Source organism: Hoplias malabaricus, chromosome 17 (assembly GCF_029633855.1).
Source record: "Hoplias malabaricus isolate fHopMal1 chromosome 17, fHopMal1.hap1, whole genome shotgun sequence".
Classification (NCBI taxonomy): domain Eukaryota; kingdom Metazoa; phylum Chordata; class Actinopteri; order Characiformes; family Erythrinidae; genus Hoplias; species Hoplias malabaricus.
This window is the reverse complement of record NC_089816.1, coordinates 12,849,937-12,856,629: the sequence shown is the minus strand read 5'-3', so window position 1 is coordinate 12,856,629 and position 6,693 is coordinate 12,849,937.

Here is a 6,693-nt window from a genome sequence, read left to right as displayed (position 1 = left end):
ATTAGGCCTAATATTTATTGTTATTTTGTTGAAAGACATATACTTGTTATTAGCTTTCTGGAAATTTTGAGTAGATATATTTCATTTCAAATACAAAGGGTTTGCTAGGTCACAGCTGTCAGAAGTTATATAGAATATTTTATGCTGTATTGCCTTAAGTAGGAAAATTTAATCTCATAACATAGGCTAGAACTCAGGACCTAGTCTGGCACACCACACTCAGCATTCAGGCCTCAAGCTTGAATAATTAGATAGATATTGTCCCCAAATCTTTCTGCCCTATATATTTTAGTGCTTGTGTATTTTTCAAGATGGAAAATGTTAAGTAGTGTAATAATAATAAATGTCAGTATTTGGAAATATGATTGCTGCACAAAATCACACAAGTGTTCCAATTTTGATGTAAGTTCTTCATTTGACCGTCATTTGCTTTGTGTTTGCATCACTAGATGTAAATAACCAATCACCTAATCACCCCAAACAACTCCCAAATCACATCTCACTGTTTCTCACAGCTTCAGTACACACACCCAGTCATGTCTGAGGAGCTTCATGTCTTAACCTGAGTAACATTGATTGTTTTTTGTGATATACTGTGTATGACGCTGTGGTATGTGATGACTGAAAGTATGTTCTTGTCCCCAGTGCCGCAGGCTGATGCAGCAGTGCGGCGAGGAGAGCGGCTGTAAGGTGAGATCATATCCTGGGAAGCAGCAAGGTCATGCTCAGCTCAGGTGCCCTGTAGCGGAGGGAGGGGAGAGGACAGATGGATGGATGGAGGGGCTGAGCAGAAACAGGGATAGTACAGATGCCTGAAAAACGGTTAGCGTGCCTTTGTGTTTGTTTTCTCTGGCATAGAGCAGAACATATGGGCACTCCATGTCATCATTGCAAACTGACCATATCAGCATTTATAATGCACAAAGAATGCTAGAATATGCAGAGCATGACAAACTGCACATGCTTACAACCCCAAACAGCATTTTCTTACTGTCTGCTATTGCATTTTTACACCCACAGTAGCAAAAACGTAAGCATGCTTTGTTTTTCATCGCAGAGGTATCTAGGTAAGGAATAAAGCAGGAAGATATAGTGCTTAGATGTGGATTAAGCCTAGTCCTTGCCTAAATTGAAGTAATGAGGCTAACTCATGTAAACTCTATTTAGAGTTAATTAGGGCTAAACCTGAAACTAACACATATAAACAACAATATAAATATATAATTAAGACACATACATTCACACACACACACACACATAAAATTTATATATAGCTTTAAATTTCTCCTCAGTGCCCTTGGTTACTCCATGGATTTTTTTTCCATTCACATTCTTGATATTTTCTGTGTTACAAAACAAAACACTGATAATTACTGCTAATAATACAGGACTTCCTTGAGAAGAGTTTTAGGTATGTTTAAACAAATAAACAAATAGTACATAAAATCATTTTTTAAAAATAATTTTATTTATTATTCCTAAGTTATTTCATATGATATTTTTATTATTTAAAACAGGTGCCTATATATGCATATATATATATATATGTATATATATATATATATATATATAAACCATGTGTGATGAGTGACATTAGATGTTAGCTTTTCCCACATTGACTGTTACTGGCCTCCTCTGACAACGCACTGTACATTTACACAAGATGGATGAATTGATGGCCACAGCCTTAATTATTAACCATAGCTGACGACAGCATTATGGAGATAATGTAAAGAGGAAGAAGGCCATAAACTGGACCACATGGCATGAGGGTCAAAATGAATAGATGTGTTGGGGTGCATTAATATCTGTACTTCAACATGCAACATCATTTTCTAACAAAATACATAAGAAACTGTATATAAGTTAATCAATTCTTAAAGATCCTCTACAGTTAGAATCACGTTTTCATTACCTTTAACATGATTGTGGGATTTTTTTTTGGTAGAAGATGCATCATAAGAGAAATAAATTAGTTAAAGCCATGGCTAGGCATTTCTGCTTTGAATTGGCATTGCTCCAAAAACAGTTTCACCCAGCCAGGCTTTCTTACATCATAAACCTAAGAGACCAATAATTTCAACTTGCCGTATGGAACTTTCAAGCTGCAGGTGAGTACAAGAGGGGGTAATTGAAGATGACAATTGGGCCTAATTGCTTATCCATAGATATGATTCAACTTAAAAATAATGTCTACAGATGTGGGGAACTGCAGATCTCTGGTTTGGTTTACTTATGTTCAGAAGCTCTGCATTTTTTTTATGGTGGAACGGTATGTTTGTACGTGGCTGATGTGTAAATGTTTCAAACCTCAGAAACTCTTTTGTAACTCCTGTTGTTAAGTTTTGTAGCATGTTCGATCTGTGTATACTTTCATGCAGTTAGCAGTCACCTAAATTTAGAGTTGGTTCCTACATAAATAATATTAAACAGCAAAAATAATTCAATATTATCTAATGTTTGCCATTTCTCTGCTGAGCAGAGAGAGTGAGAGAGAGAGAGAGAGAGCGAGGGAGAGAGAGAGACAGAGAGACCTAACCCAAATTTTTGAGTTTTTAAATTGGTTAGTCTGAACTGAATGTGGGGCAGATGGTTAAATCTGACAGAAATCTTCAAAGACACAAAGAACCTTATCCCTCCAATCTAAAAGTCTATGCTAAATAGCAGTGTAGGTAATGTGTACTTGTGCAACATGTGGTAGGTAAAAGCAGCTTGTGTGGTGTGACAAGTATTTTTTGGTGGTCCTTTCTAACAGAATTTGTAATGTAGTCCTAGTCTGAAGGTGCAGTCAGAGCTGTTGGCCTGTGCTGTGCCCAGTGTCCAGTGATGCGTGTCGATCACACGCAGCCTCAAACTCATTGGCTCAGTGTCAGCTCAGTATCATGAAAACCCACACAGCTGCTGGGTCTGTCAGTACACGACAGGAGAGATACATTACCCTGTCTGTTTATTGCCATCTCTCTCTCTCTCCCTCTCTCTCTCTCTCTCTCTCTCTCTCTCTCTCTCTCTCCCTCCCCCCTCCACAGTCTCACTCTCTTTGCCTAAGGAGACGCATTTGGCCCGGTTCCAGCCAAGCCCAGCCCCAGGCTGCAGAGAAGGGGAGAGCTGCATTTGTGGATGGCAGTGCAGAAGATGAACACATTGAGAAGACACTGAAAACTGAGGACCCTGCAAATCATTCCCATGTAAACCCACACGTCGAGGACGGTGTTCATATGTAAGAGCATGATATGGTACGTGCAAATATGGACTGCACAAATCTAGGAATGTTACCTTACGAACTATGTGTCATTCATCACACACTCACCTATGGCCTGACCAATCACCAGGATTTCAGAGCAACAAAAGTTCAAATTACATGTAAAACTGGACAATTTTAAGCTGTGCTCCAAAAAGTCTTTTTAAGGTTTTTGCCTATCAGCTTCTACAGTACATCATCTTAAAATATTAATTATTAAATATATTCAATTATTCATTACATTTTTAACTATGTTAATTCTCACACTACACATTACCCTAGGGTGTATTTAACTGTCGTTTTAAAAATCTATCTATCTATCTATCTATCTATCTATCTATCTATCTATCTATCTATCAGTCACAAAAGGACACAAGGTGTTATTGATGCAAAGCCCAATACAGTGCCCCTTGCAGTTCTTAAACTTTCGTGAGCGAATGAGATGCATTTAAACAAGATTGTTCGGAGCATTATAAAAGTTCTTTTTTAATTTTGAATTTTTCACTTTCCTGTTGTACTACCTAAACTTGCTTTTTAAAAATGCTTTTTTTTCCCAATACAAAAACAAATATGCTTACAGACTACAGATGGGGTGAATATATATAAAAAAATAATATCTAAAAATTGTTAGGAGAACGTTTGCAGGAATTAAATACATGTATTTCCATAGGAATCAATAACATGAGTTGCCTGGCCCAAAGTGAATGAACCCACATCTATGTGTCTAGTTCAGGACCAAACACATAATTACACAGTTTTTTGTGACGTATGACATGATCAGTAGACATAATCTAGTGGTCTTTTACCTTAGACATTGTATGGCATCTGTACAAAACAGTATTAATTTTGATTATTAATGCACATAAACCAAAGAATTGATCCTTACAAATTTATTGATTTAAATGTATGATTAAATCATATGTAACATACATTAAGAAAACAAAAATACCCTTGCATAGATCACAGACCATGCCTCTGCCAGTATTTGACAAAAAGAAAACACATAACAAAATTCTTGTAACAAAACTATAGAACAAAATTTAAATATTTAGCAGGAATTGATCAGAGTACAGCAAATGAATTTGTTTCATATGGAACACACATGGAAAACCATGATTGTTGAACATTAATATGTTGCTGATATGGTCACACATCTCTGAATGTTTTATGTATTTTGAGCATTCCCCTGGAACAGATCAATCTCACAGGTAATATTTTATCATTGCAACCTGTAGCCTCACTCAGGATCCTTACCGATTAAGGAAAAAAGAATTTAACACATATGTGATCTGTGGAGTTTAACAGGATCAGAACAAATGGAGAAAGGCTAAGTGACAGTGGAGAGGATATGAGTGAGACAGCCTTGAGTGCACACTAGAGCAAGGGTTTTAAAAAACGATGCAACCAGAATATAGTCGATCCTCAGATTTGAAAGGCTAAGCTCATGCATTCATAGACCATGCAGATTTTTTTGCAATCAGTCGCTGTTGAGATATGTATCTTTACATTTTAATTTCACAATGGAATTTTTGGTGTACCTGTATGGTGTTAAACAATGAAATAAATTAAAACAGCAGACAGTACATTGTTAATGCTAATGCCATTTTAAACTCTATTTGGTGTTAATTGATAATACTAGCTATAATCTTCCTCTATATTTGTCATGGCTTGTTATATGGACTCATGATTGAGTCTGTGTCATTTTATCAAGAGCATGGTTTCTCCAAAACATAGATATCTATTGTGCCACAGAAATCAAAATGTAAAAAGCAATATGAGGCCACGCAGGTGAAAAAAACCTTCAATGCCCTCTGATAGGTCACGCCCTTGAGGATGTGGCCTTGTACATTGGATTTATAGCAGATAACTCTTTTGGTGCTAATAGAAACAGTAAATACATGTAACTTTTCATCTGCAAAATCTCAGAAGTTTTGTGCACACTTTCTTTTTCATCCTTCTTGCAAATTAAATTTAAAGTTAGATTTTGCTAAGTTGCTTAAAAATATAATAATAATAATAATAATAATAATAATAATATAAAAATTCTTAATATTTCTCCAGGGAGAATTGCTGAAATTTTTATCAGGTCTTGAGCAGTGCCTTTTGCTCTGATATTCACACTTCTCGCCAGTCACTCCAAGTAGAGGGTCCTGTTCTTTCAACAACCGAAAGCAACATTAACGTGATAAAAATGAATCGTGGCAACGATTATTCTAACAAACACAACATAGGGTAGCAGCTATACATTTAGTATTCCTGTCCCAGACAGAGAGAATGAAAATCAACTTTAGGAATTGTTACATTATACCTGTTCTTATTTTGTCATGGCCATTTACAAAAAATATTCTCTACTTTTAGCCGTTCAACAACTTAAACACCACAGCCCTTAGTAAATGTTGTGTTCCAATGGAACCCAGTGTGAATAGATGACAGTTGCTGCTAAATCCAGCTCCTGTAATATGGATCCCTAACCTCTATTGCTGTCAGTGTAAATTGGTGTTAAATATATGCATAGCACCATATGGCTCAATTGCTGTTAATGTACCACTGTTAGATAGTTCTCTCTAACACATTGTACATTTCAAAACACTGAATTAAATGGGCATACAGTTGTAGCTTTCTACTGCTGTCCTATTCTATTACAACATTCAAGCACATTGTAGCCTACCATAATACATTTTGTTGCTTTTTTTTGTACCAAAAGTTAGATTATTATTGTTAGCATGGATTCCTTAAGATTGTTGCTTTATAAAAACTCTAGGTTCCGTTTCCCTGAAACCTTTTTTATTTATTTAGGTTTTGTCCAGAGGAAATCTGAGCTGAATACAGGCATTTAGAAGGCTGTTCCAAATCATTTCAGAGGTAATTATATTCTCACATTGTTGATCATGTATACTTTACAATAAGCAATTTTGTTAATATGGTTAAGTCTAAGTTTACAGTTATCAGTCCCTGCATACTGTAACATTCGCAGTTAGACAACAAGACGGACATTTGGAAGACACGCAGTTGTTTCATGGAAAAAGCACATGGAAGACTGTATGTAAACTGATTCTGGTTTGTAACCCTGTAGTCTTACAGACTGCTCTCCACACACTTTTGCAGATCAGGCTGCAGACTTTTCCTGCTAGTATAGCCACTAAAAATGAAAACCAGAATGCCAAGACAAAGCATGTGTCTTGATTGTGCGTAGCTAGGAGGGGCACAGGTCTGAGGGTCAGGGAAAAGTTGCATTGTTGCATTTGTTTTAAGTGCTTCCATAAAGGCTAGTCGTTGGGGAAATCAAAAGAAAAATGTTTTTTTTTATTGGAGTATCACACACTGGCTGTAGTTTCCCACGTGTACTAGAGCTCAACACCAAGGAGCTGTTCTGTTCAACGGCGAGCCCTCGGGTAATGACCTCACTGAGGTAGTCTCATTATGGCACAACAAAAGTAGAAACTACAATGCAAGGC